The sequence below is a fragment of the Eubalaena glacialis genome, chromosome 3, assembly GCF_028564815.1.
Source record: "Eubalaena glacialis isolate mEubGla1 chromosome 3, mEubGla1.1.hap2.+ XY, whole genome shotgun sequence".
Lineage (NCBI taxonomy): Eukaryota > Metazoa > Chordata > Mammalia > Artiodactyla > Balaenidae > Eubalaena > Eubalaena glacialis.
Genome location: NC_083718.1, coordinates 16,161,770 through 16,185,995, shown reverse-complemented (window position 1 = coordinate 16,185,995; position 24,226 = coordinate 16,161,770). Strand labels below are relative to the sequence as shown.

Genomic DNA, 24,226 nt, shown 5'->3' with positions numbered 1-24,226 from the left:
CAAGACAGAGAACACCGTTGGCTGTTTTTTATGAGGTCCGGAGTCTAAAGTCATTTTTAAAATGTGAGTGATGCAATTTCTTGTATCTTTCATTTAAAATGCTGCTTGGTAAACAGTGTTTCAGATTAGTGTATTTGTAATTTAAATGAAGACAATACATCAAGCTGAATCTGAAAAGAAAGGAGAAGTTTAGGAAATGATTCATCCCCCTTTTTGTGTGATCTACTGTAGAAAATAATAAATAAATAGGTAAGGAGAGGGGGGAAAAATGGTTTGTGGATTTTGGAGACAAAATTGAACTATTTCTAAAAGGAGTCAGTCCCAATAGCTAAATCTTTGTTTTCTTCAAGCAGACTAATACATTCTGCCTAATTCATTTTTTATTTTCTCTCGGGGTCTGCTTGCAGATTTGCCTTAACAAAGGAAGCATCACGTTACATCTTTTAATAATTGATGGCTCTCAGTCAGAGCCAGCTTGAAGGAAATTCTGAAAATAGGTACTGATTGAGCAAATGCCTTCTTTCTCCCCCCATCTCCCTCTTCAGCACGCCCCACTCATCTTTTCCATCCCCTTTTGCTTCTTTGCCTCTGTCTTGACGGGTAGAGGATGATGATATCATTTGGGCTTAGGTTTTACCTACTGCTTGGTCTCCCTTGTTTATTTCATGCTATCTATTTTATTAAAGACAGGGGGAGCTGTTAATTATAAGCCAAGTGATGTATGAAAGGCTCTTAATTAATCTTCAGAAATGTTATGGCATAATCACCACCAGAGACAGTTTGTTGGGAATGTAAGAAATTGGACTTGGGGCTTATACTTCTGAATTTAGAGTGTGCTGTTTCCAAGGGTCAGATTACCCCGGAAGCTGGGTCAGCTGTGGCGTTGCCCAATTCCAGCTCTTCCTGTGGGTTCAAATACTGTGAGCTGATCTGTGTCTTCCCCCCAGAGAGAGAAGGGCATCTCCATCTTACCTCACTCCTGGGGTCATTAGCAAGTGTCTATGACTCGGAAAAGCCTTTATGGCTTTCAGGCAGCTGTGGTCTGTAGAACCTTAGACTGGTCCACAGTGAACCTGGCTTCCTGTCCTGACTTTGTAAGTTACCTGTCCTTCCAGGGACTCATTTTCCTCACTGGTGACATGAGGACTTTGGAGTGGACCATCTTCTAGATCTCTGCCAGCATTGGTGTTCTTGCATCCTCCAGGGAAAGGGGTGATAAACCCAGGGGAAGTTGCCCTCCATTTGATTTTGACTGTGTTAACGGTACTCCGAGTTTGAGTGAATGGACTATGTGTTCCCTCGCATTTCATCTTCCTCTTTCCTTCCATTATTTTCCTTTTCTCTTAGTTCTTCACATTTCTTCTCTTCTGCTACTTATCCTTGTTCCTTTCCCTTTCTGACTTTCCATGTTTCTAGGGTTAAAGTGGAAGAAAAATGATCAGCAATGTGCTAGAATCAAGGATCTTGGTCACTTATTTTAAAAATATTATGTCCTTCTTACAGAAGAGCTTTCTCCTTCAGAAATTGCATCAGAAGATAGCCAGTATTAATGAACTTGTGAAAACTAACTGTAGAATGACAACCATAGGGAGATCTAACTCTGGAATTCTAAGTTGGAGTTCAGTTTAACTGGGGGAAAGCCTTACATTGTATCCATCACTGAAAAAGCTGTATCTATTACATTGCTGGATTATTATCCATTTTCAAAACTATATCAGTCTCTGACCTACTCTTCCTTTCAAGGGTCATTTTTGAATACCATGTTAATTACATTGTTCCCTGTTTCTCTTTTATTATAGCGAGCTTGGTTGTATGTGTGTGTGTGTGTGTTGGGGAGTGGGGTAGGGTTTGAAGTCATCTTTGCCCCAGATCTTCCCATTAACCAGTAACTTGTTTGTATATCCTATGCCTGCCCAGGATAATCTTTTCTGATTGCTTTTCTAAAAATCTTGAAAAAAATCTTCAAATAATCAAACTTATTTAGAACCACATGAACAACCTATGGCAGGGAATCTAGAAAGCTTAGGAATTTCTTCTGTTTATCATCTACTATCTGACTGTACTAAAGTCATATTCATTTGGGTCAGTGGAACTATCTTTGTTCCCCCTTTTAAAAATCTTTTGCCATCCATTTACGTTTTGACAGTGTATGATGCACAGGCTTTGGTATCTGTAAGTAGGTTACAGGTGACTCCTCCTAGTAAGACGTACTCCTAAGGTTTTGGAATTGAAAATGTGCTTTTCATCAAGGATAGCCAAGCTGTTAATCGTTGGGTTCCACTGTAGTGCCACCATGATTCATGAACATTATGTGCTAAATGGCTTCTCTTTTTATTGAAATATCCATTCTTAGTACTTGGGACCTGAAGAACAGATCTCTGTCCCTCTGAAGGTAGAGAGGTAATTTCCCATCTTCTAAGGAGGTGACTGCAACAACCCAGAAGCTGGTAGGGATGGGGGTGGTACCAGTCCTCTTGCCTTGGGATCAGTGTCTTTGTGAGTAGAGAAACTGGTAACTTGGTTCTCTGGATTTGCTTTAAAAATATACTCTGGATTAGGGAAAAAAATCCAGATGCTTCCTTCCCCAACCGTACACTATGCAGCCGTGGTGGGGGGGCACCATTCACATTATAATCCGTGTGAAAGATGCCCAGTGAAGCTGTGCAAAGCAAAATCTATGTGAGTGTATCTGGTAGTTTTCCATCCTGGAATGAATTAATTTTTTGTCAGTTCATATGTCCAATCTCAATAAGGAATTGGGTATAGGCAACTCCTAGTTTATAAAACAGCAGTGTCCTAGTGTACATTTTAAAACTGGTTGGTTGCAATTCGGACTATTTGCAGACAAGAAAAAAGAAATGAGATACATGGTAGTGAGTTGCTAGATTACCCAGAAAGTCTCAGTCATGCTGTAACTCAACTTCTAAAGGTCTGCAACAGTCTTGCTTTCTATTCTTTAGTACATTATCTGCTATATTGAGGAAGAAATCTTCCACCTGGGTTGGTTGTCACCATTTAAAATGAAATTGATCTGGGGAGGTGTATATTGCATTTTGTAGTAAGAGGAGACCGTTGAGGTAATAGGAGCAAATCCCACATACCCTTCTCATGCCCATCTGTCTTCCCTCACTCCCAGTCCCTGAATGGGACAGAGCCTGAAATGGAATGGGCATGAGGGGTTTATGGCAAAAATATGCAGAAACTGGGGCGGGAGAAGAGCAAAGAGCTAAGTTCTAATTCCTCCTTTACCCCTACCTCCCGAGAACTCCCAAATAGCAAGAACCCAATTGCCCGTGGGCAACTAGCTCATGTCCCTTTGGGCTCCAGATTCTTCCGTCAGGAATTCTAGAAGCAGTAGGCAGACATCTTTTCTCTTCTTGCAACAACTCCTAAAGGTTTTGTGCATGTCTAAAAGGGTGGTGAGTGGCGGGACTTCCCTGGTGGCACAGTGGTTAAGAATCTGCCTGCCAATGCAGGGGATATGGGTTCGAGCCCTGGTCCAGGAAGATCCCATACGCCGCGGAGCAACTAAGCCCGTGCGCCACAACTGCTGAGCCCGCGTGCCACAACTACTGAAGCCTGTGTGCCACAACTACCGAAGCCCGTGTGCCACAACTACCAAAGCCCGCGTGCCTAGAGCCCATGCGCCACAACAAGAGAAGCCATCGCTCTGAGAAGCCCGCGCACCGCAGCAAAGAGTAGCCCCCACTCACCTCAACTAGAGAAAGCCCGTGCGCAAAAACAAAGATGCAACACAGCTAAAAATAAATAAATAAATAAATTTATTTAAAAAAAAAAAAAGGGAGTTGAGTGGCTAAGGTAGTAATTCTTCCTCCCCAAGACTTTGAGAGCAGGGTCCCACTGCCCCCTGACCTGAGCTGCCCCTGCAGGTGTGGGAGGTCACAGTAAGATGATCCTGAGTTGAATGCCTCTGCTCAGAGATGAGTGCTATATGTGGGGTCAGAGGAGAACCTGTTCCCAATGCTGTTACTAACAGTGTGAATGTTAGCTTGAATTTTCATTGATTTCAGAGGTGGGCTTTGACCAGCTATGTATTTTAAATGTTAACTTGAAATCACAGCCACATCGGTTGTGACCATTGGCGTGATTACCTGGACGGTAACTTATTATCTGATGAAATCAGCACCTGAAGGATTTTTGTTCCTTCAGATCCTTCTTTTGTACTTCTGGAGTCGGAAGCTTTCTTAAAAAAAAAAGTAACAACCTAAATGAGTTTCCCTCAGTAGTGTCACTTGGGTGGGTTCTTTCCTAATGCTTCATTATACTTATACAAATTGCAGGTTTTTAATAAGGCCTCCTATGTTCCCAGTCCTAGAAAATAAATAGAGTTGGATTCTCACATTCGAGTCATCTTGCCTTCTTTTTCATTTACGAGTATACCAAATACACCTATTTTTATTTGCAGAGCATCTTCCTATTTTTGGGGGAGGGGAGTTCTTTTTTTTATTGAAGTATAGTTAATTTCCAATGTCGTGTTAGTTTCAAGTGTACAGCAAAGTGATTCAATTATATACATGTATCCTTTTTCAGATTATTTTCTGTTATAGGTTATTACAAGATATTGAGTATAATTCCCTGTGCTATACAGTAGGTCCTTGTTGTTTATCTATTTCATATATAGTAGTGTATATCTGTTCATCCCAAACTCCTAATTTATCACCCTCCTCACTGATCCCTTTGGTAACCATAAATTTGTTTTCTATATCTGTGAGTCTATTTCTGTTTTGTAAATAAATTCATTTCTATCATTTTTTTTTCAGATTCCACGTATATGTGATATCATATGATATTTGTCTTTCTCTGTTGGCATCCTCCTTTCTTGATTCTAGACCCTATCAAATTCCAATCTGTACTGGAAGCCTCCTTGGTCTCTGGGCTTAGTTGATCTTCAGCTCTCCCTCTATGCAAGAACTTTTAAAACGATCCCTTTGTTTTCTCGTACTCTAATAGTTTCTCTTGAGCATGAAAGCAGATGATCAAAGTTTGATTCCAATTGCTTCTTGTGGTCTTACGGTATTAAGGCGAAGTTGAAATTGAAACCTCAATCTTGTTTAATTGTCAAGCATTTTACTTTTAACTTCATTCTTTAAAGAAAAGGGAAAAAGCTGTGGGTTTAAAGGGTGTCTTGAGTGAATACGATTTAGAGCCCCTCTGAGAATCTTCTAATCACAATACAGGCATCTCTTTGAAGTGTTCACTCCCCAAAGTCTATGGTTACCACATTCATGCCTCAAGGGGTGTGATGGAAATGGCCTGGTGCCGTCAGATGAATGAGCTTTCCCACATTTTTTATGGAACAAACTGCATGAGAGTGTGCACCAAACAAATTGTTAGGGCCTTTCAGTTATCTGTTGGTCACAACCGTTTTTTCTTCTCCCTTCTCCCTTCCCTAGGCTGCAAGTCTGGCACAGAATTCCCCTGGATATCCCAGGGGTCACTGTGTTGCTCTGAACAGTTTTCTTTTACATAAGGATAAAGATATGAGAGGTATTAAGTTAAATCATGTGGAATTGCCATTCTTGTAAAATATTGGCAGTTTCCTGAGGTTCAGTCTAATAGTTTTCCTCTGATAAACATTCTACCAAAAACAGCATTTTGAAAAAAAGCATATTTGGTGAAAATCCACTGTGGGCTTATTTAAAACCGAAGCTTTGAGTTTTTCCAATCAGGAAACTTGCCCTCTACCTGCTTCCTTTTTTATCTTTTTTTGAGGATCGGAGAAATAAGAAACAAACCCCTCTGATTTGGAGAAACTCGAATATTTTGAGACCAAAGTGAAATAAGTAAAGTCCCTTGATCCCTGTGATAGAAGAATTGTTTTTTCTGAAAGTTATAAATGGGTGTTATAATGGAAAATGCTTTCAAACCTTAACCAGAGCATGCACTATAAATAAGAGAGGAGCGGAAGATTAATAAATCTGATAAAGCTGAGAAGGAAGAAAACTTAAAATAAGTAATGAGGACTGTCCCTTAGCGGGAACGTTAATACAGCCCTGAGTATATATATAGGAAAATCAAAGACTTGCAGAAGGCAGCGCAGACTAAGTCATAGCTATTAATGCGTACTTAACTCTCTTGCCTGGGAGATTTTATTAAATTCAGCAGCCAAGAAAATTGACCTCACTTTTTGTTGTTTTTTTTTTTTTCCTTTTTTGGGTTGGATCCTTGCTCACGTCACACAAATGAATAGAGCTGACAATTTACTGGTTCATCAGTGAAACAATATTACATTATGAAGATGTAAGGAAAAAATCCTACGCTAACGTTGTTGCAGTTTGAAAGGTAAGCTGTTCCCTATAAGATTAGGAGACATTAATGCTCCTTTAAAACTTACAGAATATAATGCCATGTGTTATATGTTAAAGAGTTAAGTGGCCTCTTGACATCTTTGACTGTCCCCGTGGTCCTGGCAAGGATTTCATTAGTATGTGAAGAGGCTCCCATGTTTCCCTCATTCTGTCTTTTAAAATGCAAAAACGTCATTTTGAAGCTTTTCACGCGTTTTATTTTATGGGATATTCTGAAAAATGGGACTTTATGGAGTGTGTGTTGCAATGATCATGTGATTATTTCTGAAAAGTTTTACTCTTGTTTCTATTAATTCCCTGTATTGGCCACTAAGCCATGGTTGTCAGGGTCGGACTATTTCTTAATTCTTGTCTTTTGGTGATGTGCAAGAAGTAAAATATTGTTGTTCTTTCAGCTTTGTCCTGTACTTAGGATAGGAAACCGTCTCTTCTCAGTTCTACCTTCCGTGAACTTACTAAAAGTTCTTGGCATGCTGTCAGTTACCAATTGGATGCCTAGTTCTTTCCAAATATATCTAAATGTTGTCTCCTTCACTCCGTTTTTGAAGGAAAGTCACCTAGTGCCTACTTTTCTAGGCTATCATCAATTACTTAATTGGTCTCCTAAACCCAGGTCCTCCCCTTAGATCTGTGAACCCCTTGGTAATGACTGTCATATGAGGATCACAGTATGGAGGGGTTCTTAAATTGGAAAGTCTGTGCTTCCATCAGACTTTCAAACAGGTTCACAGCTCAGGAAAGGAGGCAAACCACTGCCCTGCATGGTTAGCTCCTGCAAGGCAGATCGGTGAGTCATCCGTTACCCTCTTCCCCCATCTGCTGCAGTACCAGAGGCAGAGCAAGGGTGCAGGAAATCATGCTCTCCATCCTGCCTGGTATTGAACCCTCTGGAGTCAGTCGGATTTTCTGAACAGCATTCAGCAGATTCCTGCTTCCATGCGGAAAATAGCATTTCAGAATTGAATTACCTTTTTCATGACACCCAAGTTGCTTCGCTTGCAAACTGAGAATAATTTAGGCAATGGGAGAGTACTTTTCCATGTGCCAAGTGGGTTGAAATGAGTCTGGTGTTTTCTCTGCTCCTTCAGGTCCAATGATCATGTAATGGAGTTCTGGCCCCACATCATTCAGTTACATGATTCTGGGATGTCACCTGTTGTTTTGTGTAACATTGGTTTAGTTTTAATTATTGGTGATACTTCAGTTTGTGCTTTTTCAAAACTGCAGGTGTGCCCTGCTTTGAGAAAACTGGAAATTGCCTCAAATGCATGCTTACGATGGATGCCTTTGCATGAAGGGGCGAGTGTTTGCACTCTAAAAATAGGTTGGCTTTATAAAATAATTTATCACAAGATTCCTTTAAATAACTAACTCTCTTAGAGCATTTAAAATGTGATTTGATTTGAAAAAACTCGATGTCCACTCACTCAATTTTTCAACAACGCGCACCTGCTTTGAAATGCGAGGCAGGAGAAGGGGAAAAATCAAGCAACAAGGAATGAGGGTCTTAAGTGAGCTGAAGAGGAATTAATTTTAATTTAGAGAAGAATTTGCTTTTCTAGAGTTTCCCAGGGAAAACACCTTCACCTTTATCACCTCCAAAGTACATAAGAGAAAAAAAAAAGAGAAAAAAAAAGCAGGTCAATTTGAGTTTGGAAAAAATAAATCTACTTTTTCGGCAGGTCGCGTTCTGCATTATGCATGTGTGTAAAAGTGAGGTTTGCTTTGATCCTGACTATTAAAAGTTTATTTTTAAACTCAGACTGGGCAGGAATCCAGCGATGCTCTTTCCCCCTGTAGTACATCCTGGTTTCAGGTCCCTAGCCTGGCGGAATGCAACTAAGCAGCAGGAAATAGTTGAAAAGTGTGGAGACTTGATGGGTGCTGAGCGTTTTTTTTTTTCTTCCCTTCTTCCCCTCCATTTTTGAAATTCAAATTGAATGCAATTTTCAGCTCATTTGAGCCAGAATATACTGTGGCTGAGCTTCAGTGGCTCTTAAATTCAAACTCACAGGAGAAAACAGATATCATCTGTCACAGAGGGTGGGAGAGAGGACAGTCCTGCATTTTATTCATGGGAGACGCAGCTCTAGTAACTAATTCAAACCCTTCTGACTAATCGACTCATCATTCACCAGCAAACTTATCAACTAATCAATGAAACCTTGAAGACACCCATCTTATGAGGTCTGGGAGCAGTTTCCCCCTCCCTGTAAAGAAGATAATTGTTCAAGTCTATTTTTGTATCGTTGGGATTTTAATACCTTTTTTGCAAACTGAGACAGAAGATCATGGCAATCTTTTCTGCTGCCCTTTCTGACTATTTTTATCGTTTCCATCTTTAATGTCTTTGTCAATGCTATTTATTTATGACTGAGAATTAGCAGAAAGCTTACTGCTGGCAAAGTGTGGCCAAAATTTTTAGTTTTTTTTCTTTACTAAACAGACTGCCTGAAAAATATTCTTCTTTCTTGGGGCAAATGTTTAAGTACCAATTAAAAGAGAAAGATCCACTTATTTACAGGGTGGCTGTTTCAGGATGGCTTGAGAATGCCTCTTAGGAAACTTCTGCCACTGGGTGTGTGCCCAGGGAATCCAAATGGATTTGGACACAGGATAATCTGACATCTCTCCTCTGATTTCGGAAAGGATGTGATAAAGCAATTCTGATTCTGAAATGTAGCTTTTATGCTTTACCACTGGTGCTTATCTTTGACTGTTTTAGTGTTAGCTAAAATTTCCATGGGAACACGAAGGCCATTAGCTTTCTCTTGCTTTTGTTGTTGTTGAGGTTCATGAGAGACAAGTTAATTATGATGCTATTTCAAAGTAAGTAGGAGTAAAACAATTAGATCTCTAAATACTATCATTTCTAATGAAGTTAGTTCATAGCCCTCAAACTTGGAGTTTAAAAATGTTTTGCAGTAAGTGTATGATCAAGCCACATATATTTATACTCACACCTGCGTGCAAGCACATATGTGTGTGTGTGTGTGTGTTTTACATGTCCCCAAGGTCTCCAAGAATGTGACAGCAGGAATTTCCGGTCATTTTTACATTAATAAAGGCATCAACCACTTTACCCTGTTAGTAGCGATGTGCTTATGCTTTAGGTTTCTGATAGAAGGCATTTATTTCACTTCCTTTATAAGAAAGAAGATCCTGAATTTTTAACCTGTTTTCTCACTATTATACCCTAATATAACTACCAGGACTATATTGTTATTTCTTTCTATAAGAAACCAAAAACCTACCTTGACAGGGAATCCAAATTTTTAGATAACTATTAAATTAGTTAATAGAATTTGTTTTTCTCCTAAAATATCTGATCTCTTCAATGTACAAGTATTATAATTACTGAGTGCTTACTATGTGCCAGACATTCATTGGGCTAAGATTTGCAAATATAAGATGGTAGTTCTCTAGCCTAAGTGAGGTAAGACATTGGAGATGGAATTTCAGCCTCCACTGGCTGGGAGAAGAGGCTTGTAAAGGTACCCAGGTTCTCAAATGATTCTCAAATATGCAGTCCCCTCCTTTTCCTCGGTGGATAATCACTGGTATAAAACAAATATGATCTAATTTGGAGGTGGGAGAAAGGATGATACTCAAAATAGTCAGTGAAAAAGATAATAAAGTATGCACACTGGGGTGCTAAATGTACAGTGTTCCTTAAAAATGTTTACGGCATTGGGCAAGGGAAGGACCAGAGGGGTGCTGTCATCCTGCACTGCAGGATGGGTAGCCCAGGGGTCCGTGGAAGAAGCAAGGAGGACCAGTTCAGGAGGGAGGCAAAGCTGGAGTCAAAGGGAGGACACTTGAGGGAGGGGGCTCTTTGGTGTGTGGGAGGCTGCTCATCCCAAGAGAACTGAGCGTAAAATTTCTAGGAATTTTGTGAGCCAGTTTTTCATGAAATATTATGAAAAATTAAATTATATAAACTTACAGTAAAGCAATTATCTTAAAAATAAAAGTAATAAATACTCAGAACTTACCGCTCCCTAATTATTTTCCCCCCGTATTGCTATTCCCTATGCTCTTGAGATCTGCCTATTGTATCTGGATGGTGAAAATACTATCTAATGGTGCATATTTCTTCCCAACTCCATACTCCATGATGTCATGTTGGTGGCTTGGAATCAGCCATGATGTGAATATTTATATTGACGAATGCTAAAAATTGGGGCTTTTTTCCTCTCATTTGAGAGCCAGTTCTTAAAATTCCCCAGACAAACATTGGGGGTGGGGATGGGGGCTAAAGAACTGGGAAGTGTTGAGTGGAAAAAAATGTCAGAAGGTTGGGTGACATAAGGAGAATGGTTTCATCTCCATGGAGAGCAGGGCATTAAATTAGCCAAATGGTTTGTGGGTGATTTAGAAATCATTGGGAGCTATTGACTAGTTTTAATACTTTTTATTATTATTATAGCATATGTTCACTCTGGCAAATTTGGAAAATAGAATAATAGGTTACATTTCTATAATGCTTTCTATGTGCCCCACACTTTTTAAGTGCTTTAAATATAATAAATCATGAAATCCTGGAAACAGCCTTATAAAGTAGTTGCTATTATCCCATTTTAAAGAAGGGGGAATTGAGGTACAGAGATGTTCAGAAGTTTGGCCAAATACAGGAGCTTTGATTTGAGGGCAGACGCCCCCATCTTGGAGTTTGCTTTGCTGTACTGCTACTTGATGGAGCAAATGACTACCAGCATAACTCTGCCACCTGGAGCATCTCTGAGAAACTGGACCAAGAGTGGGATCCTTTAGGAGGGAGACGGGGACTCTTTTAGTTTTAGACAGTTAGGGTTTGAGCTGTAGGGAATCTGAGGCATGAGGCTCCCATAGCAAATCAGCCTGGAAAAGGAGTGATACCCGAGCCAGAGACAGACAACCCTTGTGTGGGGTCGTGAGAAAAGGTTGGTCATTACAGGGATGAAGCATAGAGAGAAGAGCCTTAAGGAAAGCTAAACTTCAGGAAGAAAAACAAGAAAAAGAGGCAGTGAATGAGAGAATGAACGAAGTAGAAAGGGAGGGGGAGGATGAGAGGCATAAAGGACAGTGTCATGAAGATAAGGAAGGAGCATTTGGGGAGAAAGTAGTGAATTAACAGTGCCAAGGGCTTCAGTGAGATTTTATAATGGTGACCATATAATTTATTGTGCAAATTGAATCGCTTTGTGAGTGAAGGGGGGAGGAGTACTGCTGATAATCAGACCGGAGACAGAAATAACCAGCAAACAGTGACGTATGGTCAGGCTAGGCTTTCAGATACACAAAACTGGCAGATTTCTTAAGAGTTCATGATGGTCGAGAAAGGATTCTCTTTAACCAGCATTTACTGAACATCTACCATGAGGATTGCTAAGGGCTGAGGATAAAGAGACATATGGCAAAGTTAAAAACTATTTTGTGGAGGGAAAAAGACAGAAGCATAATCCATGCCTACCCAATAGTCACTCTTCACAGTTTATTAATAGCTTTTTCTACGAATTCCAATGTTTATAGAGATACTGATCTAACTAGTTTCGTTTTCAATGAAAAAATGCAACCATGCCACATATAGCAATTCTGTTTACTTGTTAACATATGTACTCTTTTCACGAGTATGTATTTAGTACCCCCTTAGATGGACATATCATAACATATATGACCATTCCCTTAGTGATATGCATTTAACTCTTTTACCATTTTTTGTTTCCAGTAATGCTATGTAATTTTTTTTATTCTTGTGTTTTTATTCCTATAGAATAGATATCTAAATTAGGATTGCTGAGCCAAAGTGTATCTACCTTTTCAATTTTATAAGAAACTGTCAGTGGATCATTAAAAAGTTACATAAATTATATATATACAACTTATACAATGTTATAAACCGCTATAAACATTGTATAAATGTACACATCTACCAGCATTGTATGACTATCCATTTCCTGGTTAGCCATGGTTCTATCAGACTTTCAAATTTTTTGCCAATTTACTATTGGGAAAAGTGGTGTCTTAGAGTTATTTCAACTTGCATTTTAAAAATGATGAATGAAGTCAAGCATCTGTTATGATTTTTATTGGTCATTTGTATCTTTTTTAGTGAATTTGCATGTTCATATTCTCTTGGCAATTATTTCTATTGAAATCGTCATCATTTTCCTTCTTTGTTGTCACTGCTTGCACACTAAGAATATTAACCCCTTTTCTCTTAAATGTGTCACAAAAATCTTTCCCTGTTTTATTTTACCTTTTTATTTTGCTTTTGATGCCCTTTCAACTAGGAGAAGTAGTCAAGTATGTTTATTTTGATTTTTTTTGTAGCTTCATCTAGCTTAGATTGGATCCTTCTCCAAAAGAAAGAAAAGCAATATTTATTTTATTCTAAATCTTTTATATATTTTTCAGTGTGATTCTGGAGCCCTGTGCTCATAGACTAGTTGCAAAGACGGCTGCGGAGAATGGGTATTTCCATGTCATTCGTTTGGTGCTCTGGGGGATGCCCAAGTGTCATGGGGCCCCCAGAGGTGGGCTCTTAGGACATTGGGCAGAGGGGAAGGAGAGGTGTGGCTGGGCTTCCAGAGGGGTTGATATCTAAGCTGAACCCTTAAGGCTGAGGCAGCAGGGGTGGGAGGGTTTCCAGCTGAGGGAAATGACAAGCCAAAGAGACTCGAAAACTTTGAAAAGTCAGGAGGCTTTACAGAGCAGGGAAAGAGAGACCCCGTGGTTTCTCAGGGTGGGTCAAGGGAAAGCATTTTCAATATGAGGGGAGAAGTGTTCTCCTGAATTCTTTAAAATTTCCACAAAGAACAGTTATTACTTTTATGAGAAAAAGGAATTTTAAGCTGAAGGAAAGGAAACTCTAAGAGTGGGATTAAACAAACTAAATAATAAATCAATAAAGATAAGAAGCCCCTCCCCCCAAAAGTATTAGGGATGGGACAAAGCCGGAGAGGGATCCTTGTTTGAAGATTAAAAGCATCATATATGTCCTCCTTGATCTCTTTGTGCCTTACTTTGGGACCAGCTGGTGACAGGTACCTCCTAACTGAACTTGGCCTCCAACCTCTCAACTTTCAAGCCTCACTGCGGGCCACTCTAGAATACGATCCTATTATCTATAACGAGGTCCTTCCTGACTAACTGGGCAGTTGAAATCTCCACAGCATTATCCCATACACACTTCTAGTTCTATTACACCGTTGTGTTTTTCCGATCTTCACTTTAAAAAGCATAACTGCATTTCACAATATATACAAATATCACATCATTATGTTGTACACCTGGAACTAATATAATGTTCTATTATCAAAGATATCTCAAAAAAAAAAAAAAGCGTAACTACTTGTGTGCTCCACCCACATGCTTCACACTTGCAGTTCCTTCTATTTGGGTTGCCTGCCATCACTCTTTGTCAGGCCTATTGAGATCCCACTTATTCTTCAAGGCTCAGCCTAAACTTCACCTCCTCCCTGCAGCCTTCCCAGACCTCTTCAGCTGGAAGAACCCTGGATATTGAAATGTGTACTGGTACCATTTAAGACTCATCCTCAAACAACAAACTATAGTGATATAGTCCTCCATGTTCCTAACTAGATGAAAATTTCCAGAAGGGCAAGAACCATGTCTTACCTTTCTTGGCAGTTCTCAGGGCTTTAACATGGTGAAGTTCCATCCTCCCTAAAAAAAGACTGGAAGACCAAGCCCATCTGTAGAAACAGACCCATGGACCACAAAGGCAAGGACAGATGAGGGGTGAGAGTGCCCACTGAATAAATAGTCAGAATGTCAAGTCATTTCCTGAAGATAGGGGTTAGGAGCTTGAGGAGAGAGTAATTCTAAATAAACCTCCGAAGGAAGTGAGCCTGGGAATGCACAGGGGACGAGCAAATGGGTTACCTCGTATTCTTGGTGGACGGCCAAGTTGAAGGTAGACAGAGTGAACAGCTAGTGAGCCACATTCACATCTTCCTTCACCTTTGGTGACCAAAGAGTGATATGCTAACAGAAGAGACCTGAGAATATCTAAAGCAGAAAGAAAGGGGTGAGAAGAAAGTTTTAAAGATGCAGGAGAAAAAGAAGGATGCTTGCTCCAAGGGAGAAGTGAGTCAGAGAGAGGTTCTTCAGAGGGGATGTGAGTCAGAAAGGAAGATTACATAATAAACTTGGCTGTGTGTTGTGAGTGAGGGCAGTGGTGAGAATGTCGACCCTGGACTTGGAGAGGAAAGATGTCCAAGGAAGCCACGTGGCGCCTAGTAATTTGAGTGAGGTCCGGGTGACATGTGTGGGTGGGGAGGTGTTGGGGGATGGGACGCAGTTTCTCGGAGGACATTGGGAGGATGAGGGCATAACAGGCGAGGCTTGGACAGAGATCACAGATTTAACACCTTCACGGTTGAATAGCAGCCCCAGTCGGGAAGGGGGCTGGGAGATCTGGTGTAATCTTCTCGTTTGACCTTTAGGAAAAAATGTCTAAAACGCTTCATGTCATCTCCCAGGCCCCCCACGGTCCACTCTCTGCCTGCCTTTCAGGCCTCATCACCTGCCTCTCTGTTCTTTCTCTAAACTCCAGCCAAGCCAATCTCCATTCTATCCCCTAAGCCTTATGTTCTTTCTCATTCACACCTACGGTTCTCTCTGGAATAGTCTTCTATTCTTTGCCTAACTCCTCTTCAAACCCTAGGTCTCAGTCTAAAAGCATCCTTAAAGCATCCTCCCTTCCCCTTTCCCCACACACTAAGTAAAGCCTTCCAAGCACTTCTTTCCTATTTCTTAACATTTGTGGGACACATTGTTACTTCTTGACTGTCTTCTAGATTGTGAGTTCTATTCAGTCTCATGTTCTAGCACTGTACCAGTCACAGAGTAGTTGCCCAGTAAACATCTCTTGAGTGAGTGAAGGAAGGAAGAAATATACCTTTAAGTGACAAATTTTCACCACCAATCGTTGACCAACCCCACTATGTGTCTTCTGAAACTAAGTACAATCAGATTTGATTCCAGTGTGACTTGAACATTCCTATGCAGATTTGGGAGACCAGGGGTTAATTTTTTCCTAATATTTTAACCATTTCTCAGTGTACATTTCAGTGGCATTAAGTCTATTCACATTGTTGTGTAGTCATCATCACTACCACCCATCCCTAGAACTTTTCATCATCTCAAACTGTAAAACTCTGTATTCATTAAACAATAATTCCCCATACCCACCTCCCCCCAGCCCCTAGCATTCACCATTCTACTTTCTGACCCTATGAATTTGATTACTCTAAATACCTCATGTAAGTGGGATCGTATGACATCACCTGACTTATTTCATTCAGCATAATGTTTTCAGAGTTCATCCAGGTTGTATCATGTATCAGAATGCTACTCCTTTTAAAACTGAATAATATTGCATTGTATGTCTGCATCACATTTTATTTTTCCATTCATTCATTGATGGACATTTGGGTTGTTTTCACAGGAGAACAGTTTTTTGTTTTGTTTTGTTTTTTGTCCACGTGGCATGCGGGATCTTAGTTTCCCGACGAGGGATCGAACCTGTGCCCCCTGCAGTGGAAGTGAGGAGTCTTAACCACTGGACTGCCGGGGAAGTCCCAGGAGGACAGTGTTTTAAATCTTGAGATGCATCATCTATCATGTAATCTAGTAGCCTGGGGGATGGTCAGTGGTGCAGAAGATAGTGTTCTCAAGCAGGGGAGGAAGGATAGATATTAAAGAATCATCAAGTACATGGCAAAGTTAACAAAAATACCCAAGAACATGGAGATTTGAACAGGAGGGAGAGGAAATGTTTCAGTTGGACCATAGCAGCCTTGATATGAAGTGGGTGATGAAGATGGATGCCATAAATTTCAAATGATAGTAAATATTGAGAAGTAGATTTGAGAGAGATTCATTTTTTCCTCTTCCTTGTTATCAAGATGGAGGAACAGGATGAATGCAAAGGGGCAGAAAAAAATGAGGCTTCATTTGAGAGGAGAAACTGGGGGAAAGAGGTGAGAGAAAGACGGAGGATAAAGGGGAATTTGGCCAGAGTGTAATGGCATTCCACAGGGCACAGGGGCAAGATGTAATGGTGAAGGAGAGCAAATCAAGTCTTAATTCAAAGCCATCCTACAATCTTCATGTAGGAAGGAGATCAGTGAATATATTCTAGTTAATGACAGTCTGAAGACAGTGATTCCACAGCCACCATTAGGCACCAATCTCTCATGTTCAAGGCTTTCTTCTTTTCAACCAGACTAGTTCAGAAATCTTTTCTTGACTTTTCAGTAGCTGGAAAAGAATTATTCATACTCATTCCATCAAAATCCCTCACATGCCTGAATTCTTTCTCAGTTCAAGATCAGAACTGGATTAAACTCTTTTCCCTTAACAACATCTTAGTTACAGTTTTCTAAGCCTTTAATGCCCTTTGAATTGTCTGCTCTAAGTTCTCTTGGGTAAAACTGTAGTCGGCCCTCTCTGTATGCATGGGTTTTGCATCCGTGGACTCAGCCAACTGAAGATCAAAAATATTCCAAAAAATTCCAGAAAGTTCCAAAAAGCATAACTTGAATTTGCTGCACACCAGCAACTATTCAAATAGCATTCACTGTGTATTTGCAACTATTTACATAGCATTTACATTGTATTAGGTATTATAAATAATCTAGAGATGATTTAAAGTATACGGAAGGATGTGCGTAGGTTTTATGCAAATACTATGCCATTATATATGTGTGTGTGTGTGTATATATTTATGTATATTTTATATAAGGGACTTGGTATCCTCAGGGGTCCTGGAGCCAATCCCCTGCAGATACTGAGGGACAGCTTGTACACCGGTGGGAATAGCCAGATTTTTCTCGTACCCTGTTTGAAGCTAGTGTTCTCCTTAATTATCTGGTAGGGCCACCTCATGGTGCCAGTACCCAGTGTAGCACTGGGGGTCCGTGGAGTGAGAGGGCGCCATACTTTTGAAAGCAGCCTGATGAGAAGGCGCCCATTGTGTGCCATGCCCATCAAGCTCAACCTCTCAGCCTAGAGGCAGAGCAAGGAACTCTCTGAGATATTGTTGGCCCTGAGACTGTATTACCTTTCTGGAAGTGTTATCTTTTTCTTTCTGCTTCAGAAGTCCAGCTCCTTGGTCCATTTCAAGTTGCCTCTGATCTTTAACGGCTACTCCTCAGCCCTTTGAATCCATCCTTTGGGAGAATCTCACTGGTCACTTTGCAGAGCACCCTCAGGCCAAGAATACCTCCCTCACTTTGTTTCTACTTAACCCTTGCCCTTCATGGGGGTGAGGGGCCATGTCCCCTGTAGTCTGTTATTACTTGCAGGTGATTAGCAGGTGGCTTCTAAGCGAAAAGGAACATTGCCCCAGGCGCCGCGCTCCCATAGGCTCTTGCCATTTTGCTACAAAAGAGAAAAATCGAGCCTTTGAAGAGTGTATATACACTATTCATGTCCTTAGAAAGAGAGGAATGTCTATAAAATTTCGGGAACAGTATTAGATTTTACTCAGTTATCAGAGGGCAGAACTATTGGGTTACGGCTCAGATTGCTTTTGGAATTAAAGAGAAGCAGTTGCCACAGCTAAGCGTCTCATCTTTTAGTAAAAGCTTATTTGAGAGTTTCTCTCTAGACACTAGTCCCCCCAGCCAGTTGTATTCAGGTAAGACAGCGTGTCCATGAAATCTAGTAATGGGGGCTGTGTTGAGCTATTCTTCTTGCAGGGAGAGCTAGCTTAGTGACAGCGTGCTGTGTCCACTACTCATTTGATCAGATGAAAGCTCCCGTCTCTACCTCAGTCCTCCAGGCTTTTTTGTCACCTACACTGCTACCTTCAGATCCCCCAGAGGAAATATTATATGCTTCTTTCAACATATTAAGCTACTGTCCCCAGCATTAAGTGAAACATTATACTTTTTTCCTCCCCCCCCGACCTGATTTCTAAACTATTGCTGCCAGCGCAGTGTCCCACTCAGACTACCCCCGCCAAATCAATCCATCAGTAAGTAACCAGTTCATTTTCCTGAATTTTAAATGGCTACTTTCTCTCCTATTATATTCAGTTGAAAAATCAAATTAAAAGCCCAACAGAACTTCCTCCCCTCCCTTCCTCTGCCACATTAACATGACCAAACCATTCAATATTTGGATTCAAGGTGTGTTAGAGCCACAAGAACCTACATGGAGTGATTTTTTTGCCCATGGGTATTCTCAGTATTCCTGGGAGGGAGGTTGGCTGTGTTGCAGTAGCCAGTTGTGTAGCAGAAAAGGCCAGAGACGAATCCTCTACCTCCTTGGGTTCTTTGCCTCTGGATTGGATTCTCTACTCAGTTATGAACGTGCGACGTGTCCCTCAGAGCATCTGGCCGAGTTCATCTGTACTGGTGTTTCCCAAATGTGCTCAGACCTGCTGTAGCAGAGCCTCCAGGCCAGGAGGCTGGCATGCTGTGTTTTAACAAGCGCCTGAGGTGCTTCTTTGGGTCTGGCCAGGCTGGGAAACACTGGCCCATTCGTTCCTGCTTCTGGCTGGCAGAGGTGCGCCGGATCTTGGGGTTGTCTGGGGGAGTGGGGAGTTCTTTGTGTGGCCTTTGGCTCTTGCCTGGCTCAGACTTTTTTGTCCTAAGGAGATCATGAACACTGAACAGCAGGCTCATTTTGGAGGAACCAGGAAAAGAGGGAGTCTGTTTAAAAATAAAACAAAACAAAACAAAAAAAACCCAACCCAAAACAAAAACTGAAGGGTGTGTGCTCTTTTATTTGAGAATAACCTTAGGAGGTATAAAGTTGAAATACTCCTCGGGGCGACTGCCGCTGTATTGCTTGTCTCAACATGTTTTATATGACAACAGTAATAAAGGCTATTTCGCCATCCTGTTTAAGTCACCGGACCAAGTGGATTCTTTGTTTCCCTGCGTGAGAACGGCATGTGGTTCCCATTCCCTGATACGGTGGCTTAGAAAAGTGACCTGTTGTGATGACCTGGAAATCTTGTTGAGTATAATCCTCTAGACAGTGGGAGATGATAGAGAAGAGAATCAGGAAGCCTTGGGGTGTGCTGTGGAGAGCTGCTGGATGTAAATATACATAAGGAAGACAGTGCGCTTTTATTACCTATTGAGTAAGGCAGGCCAGGGGCTGAGGAACAATTGAAAACAGTATCTTGGGTCCATAATTGAGTTTTAGGTGTTCTTACCTTACCCTATGTTGCTCTGCTGTTTGTCCAAGTCACATTTCTGCCCTGCCATAAATAAACCCAAACTGGGGCTGCAAACAATATCAACAACCACCAAAAAGCCATGCCACTAACCTTTTGTATTTTCGCACCACTCTTTGGATTGCTATGGCAACAATCATTTTAATTATGGAGGGCCCAAGTGATAACTTGTCTATCAGATGTGGCTCCCTTTTCCCTGTGGACAGAACTCTGATTGGAGAGAAGCTTTGTATGTGGATTTTCCTTCTAGGCTAGATTTTATTATCTGCTCTAACAGACAGCGCTTTTGCTCATGGAATGAACCAGAGGAAGCTGAAGTCCTGGCTGAAGGGGCTACTGGACAGAGGCCCTCGTGGAGATGAACTGGACCTTTCTATCCCAGAGGCAGCCTGACCCACTCATCCCTTGTGAACTGAAGAACCAAACGAGCCATTGCTCTCAAGGGCAGCTTTTGGCTTCCCCTTTCGACCAGTGGAAATCCACATGTTAGGATAGAGACTTGCATGAAGTATCATCTGGTAATCATCTTTGACAATGTTCAGGATTATGCTGGAGGGGGCAAACAAGTCATTCCATTGCAGTAGCGGTCTTGGAAATAAACAAATCACAGCAGATTTCCAATCAGAGCCGTGGAGGGGAAAACTGCAGGAGAGAGCACATCACCCTTGGCATGTGCCCCCCCACCCCCCGCCCTTTGTTTCTGGATCTGCTTGCCTGTTCCTTGAGTTTCTCTCCAGGATTGGAGAGGTACCACGCCATATCTAAATATTTCTGGGCTTCCTCATTCTGAAAGCTCTTGCAAAGCTAAATAATCTTCCCCCTAGGTAAACATAAATCATCGTCTACCTTCTTTGCTCCTTGAGTAAACCTTTTGATACATTCATTAATTATGGCCGCTGCCTGGTGGCACAGTGATGGCTGAGTCACTGCCGTGAGCATCTTTCCTGGAACGCCCCCGTTTCTGACACTGAGCCTTAAAATCCAATTCAGCATTAAAGAGACTCTCTTCTCTGCGATGGACAGCCAGATGGTAGCAAGGAAAAGAAATACGCCTGGAAAAGGCAGCGATGTGTTTGCAGGAGTGAGGGTGGGAGAGGGAAGATACATAGGATATTGCTGGAGTGATGCTGACCTTAAACATCATGCAACTGTTTCTAACCCCTGGCTGCCCCCGAAATAAGACCTTGATCCTCTGCTCAGTAGATCTGCTGCCAGATCTAGTCGAGTTAATCACCATCCCAGCTTTTGAAGGCCAGAATGCCCATGCAGAACTGTTTAGAAATAGACATCATGGTTCTGATTTCTAATCCTTTCCCACATTATTTAAAAAAAAAAAAAAAAAAAAGGTCCCAATTTTTGGTAAGTCTTGCTTAACTAATGATACAGTCTCTGTTGTGTTTGTTTTGCTTCCACATTCAGGAAGCTTTGCGGCTATGATTGTGATTTTGGAGTTTAGGCATGTTAATTAAGCCTTTGTATGAAAGCAGAAGGGTTCTGTTTCTTGTTTGTTAGTTTAATAAGATTTCGTGTTAAGAATGGCCCTGAGAATCTGTCAGAATTAGCGTGGCTGCATATGTGTAGCTCAGCGCTTTGAGACCCTTGAAATGTCTGTTTTTAGGACATCAGCAGGGGGCTAATGAAAAGGCTTTGTTGATTTTAACGAATTGCAAGCCACTGTAGCCAAAATAAATATAATCTGCTTTTTGGATTAGTTGTCACAGATGATTTTACCTACTAACAGTGATTAAAGAACCCTAGTGGACCAGAGGCATAGCTGCTCTCCAGTGACTCTTGCTAAAATAGCAATAAACAGAAGTAAATAAAGACTTAGGGCATTAGTTATCTTTAATAAACAGTGACACCAAATATGTTGCATGCGGGTGTGAAGGGGTGGGAGTGGCGGCTTAGGGAAGATAGGGTGTCAAATACCTGCCTGGCGCCCGCCCGATGGTTACAAAAACTCGAGTGTTGACTGCCAGTGTTCCTGTGTTGTAGTTGTATCTCATCAGGAAGTGGTTAGAAACCCAGAGAAACTCTCCTGGCTCCCCAGCCCCCTCTCCAAAGCCAATGCCATTCATCGCCATTCTGCTCTCGTCTTCCCGTGGACTCTGGGACCAGAGGTCGAAATCCTGAAACTATAAGATTAGAGTATGAAAATCAAGGAAGTGTTAATTACTTGTGTAATTATTAACCTTCTCGCTGCACTAATTCTACCCAGTTAATGAACAGAAGACTAGCATCTATCCTTCCCTGTATTTTACTACCTTGATGAAAAGAAAAACTTGCCCCAGCTGGTAAACCTGATACTCAGATGTCCCCAGAAAGGTCTGACTGTGTTTCCCTCATCACTGCTTCATTTTAACCTGAAGAAAAAAGGTTGTGGCTGAAACCCTCTTCGGTGGGATGTGTGAGTGCCAGCTGACAGATGCCTTTCGTAGGCAGAAAAACATCCGATGTAAACAGCTATGGTTTTTTCCTATTTTTATTCTTATCAAATGTTTTAAATCATGCTGTGGATACTTCATCATAGATGGCTAAGCAATTGACAAACAGAGCTTTTTTTTTTAACCTTCTTCCTCCCCTGGAGGGTAGATATTATTGTGTTTGTTTTATAGATGCAGACACTGGTGTGCCCAAGGCCCACAAATGAGTCATGGCAAGGCCCACCTATAGAGCAGTCGCCTTCCAGTACCCTGGGGTAACCCAGGTGTTAGTTGCACTGTTGACTGGCCAAAAGCACATGCCCCCTCACGATTCCAACGATCATAATCTTACCCACGGTTAGACAGCTGCAAGAACCCATAGCTGTCATTTATTAAGTTCTTACCATGTGCCAGGCACTGTGCTCTATGCTTTACAGATAACACGCTGATACCTTACAACAGTTCCATTTATCCATAAATATTTATTGAGCATCCCTAGTACCGGGCTCTGCAGTAGAGATATAGCAGGGAGTAAAATCGATACAAATTCCTGCCTGTGTGAAATTTTTATTCCTGTGAAAGGAGTTAAGACCATAAACACAAATACATTTTTAAAAAAATTATTGTATTAGGGGATGGTCGGTTCTAGAGGGAGAGAGCAGGGGAGTTGAGAGATGTTGCAGCCCCTCCTAAGGGCTTTGCTCTTACCCGGCAGAAGATGGGAAGCCCCAGGGAAGTTTTAGACAGAGGAATGAGAATCTGCCTTACATTTTCAAACCCTAAGAGATGGAAGCATTTCCTCATTTCACCGACGGAATGCAGAGTGCAGAGTCAATTCAGTTAAGTAGCTGCAAGAACTTACAGTATGACTGAGACGCAGAGAGCATGCTGTGTCCTACTCCTCAGCACAAATACTGCCCACCACTTCCTGATAGAAGACGTGCCTGGTGTCTATGCGATGTCTTTTTTACCATCAGATGGGAAAAATCTTGTCAACGTTATTATATATATAATCTGGATTCGAAGTCATGAGTCGAGGGACCATTCCGGATCCTATTTGCATCTCTAAATTCAGTTTCCAAACAAGACAGCAGAATATGGTGAAATCTGTAAACTGGGTAAACTGCTCAAAGTCACAGAAGAAGGAAGTGTCAGATCTGGGATTTGAATCTAGTTCTGTTGCCCGACTCTGAATCTCATGCCCTGCTCACGTCATCCTGCTGCCTGTGTGGCATTTATAACCTCAGACACTAAGTTGCATTCAACATATACAGGAATGAGGCGTTGTACTCTGCTGGCCCTGAGTAGATGCCCGTAATTGTGACCTTTCTGTGCGGCTCCTTCTTTGAACCTCTTCTTCTGCAATCCAGGACAGATCTTTTTGGGATAGATTTCCAATTACCAGATGGGCGGCTATGGAAAGCCTGTAGCTGGGGAAAGCAGCAGTGTAATAAGTGACATAGGGTTGCATAAAAGTAGACACTTGCAGGCTGTTCCTAGATTTCATTTGTCTTCAGGAATTTGTTTTCCAAATCCTATAAACCACTGCTAAGTAATATCGATCTCACTGGATATCAGCAAAGATCTCTTCTTTCTTGGTGAATTTGAAAGGTAAATAGGCATCATTAAATATTCTAAACTAATTCTTTTTTTTTAACTTTTTCTTTTATATTGGAGTATAGTTGATCAACAATGCCGTGTCAGTTTTAGGTGTACAGCAAAGTGCCTCAGCCATGCATATACACGTATCCACTCCCTTTCAAATTCCCCTCCCATCTAGGTTGCCACATAATATCGAGTAGAGTTCCCTGCACTACACAGCAGGTCCTTGTTGGTTATCCATTTTAAATATAGCAGTGTGTACATGTCAATCTAAACTAATTCTTACAATGAATGCGAAAGGCCGTGGCTAGTCAGATGCAGGCACACAACTGTACATACAGACGAACGTACACACACATACACACTCACACGCAACCAGAATTCTCTGTTTTCTAGGTCTTTGTGCAACTTTGGTCTGAGTTATCTTGATCAAATCTATTTGTAAGATTTAAATAACCATGCTCTTTTGTGTGAGGAGCCATGCCTTGCTGGGGGTAAAGCCAAATTCTTGACATGCCTTTTTTTTGGTGAGTTGCACATGTAGTTTTGCTTTATTTTTAAAATTTTTATTTTATATTGGAGTATAGTTGATTTACAACGTTGTGTTAGTTTCAGGTGTACAGCAAAGTGGTTCAGTTATACATATATGTATATCTATTCTTTTTGAGATT

The 24,226-nt window shown here is 41.2% G+C and overlaps 1 protein-coding gene across 9 annotated transcripts in view; it reads left to right on the top strand.

Annotated features, from left to right (window-relative positions):
• Window positions 1–24,226, top strand: part of ESRRG (estrogen related receptor gamma) — a 627,966-nt gene that overhangs the window by 183,738 nt on the left and 420,002 nt on the right. For 7 of the 9 annotated variants that reach the window (XM_061187298.1, XM_061187295.1, XM_061187297.1 and 4 more), the window contains one exon: window positions 6,212–6,303. The exons of the other annotated variants lie outside the window; for them this stretch is intronic. The gene's annotated coding sequence lies outside the window, so the exon portion shown is untranslated. The remainder of the gene's footprint in view (window positions 1–6,211; window positions 6,304–24,226) is intronic. 9 annotated transcript variants of the gene reach the window in all.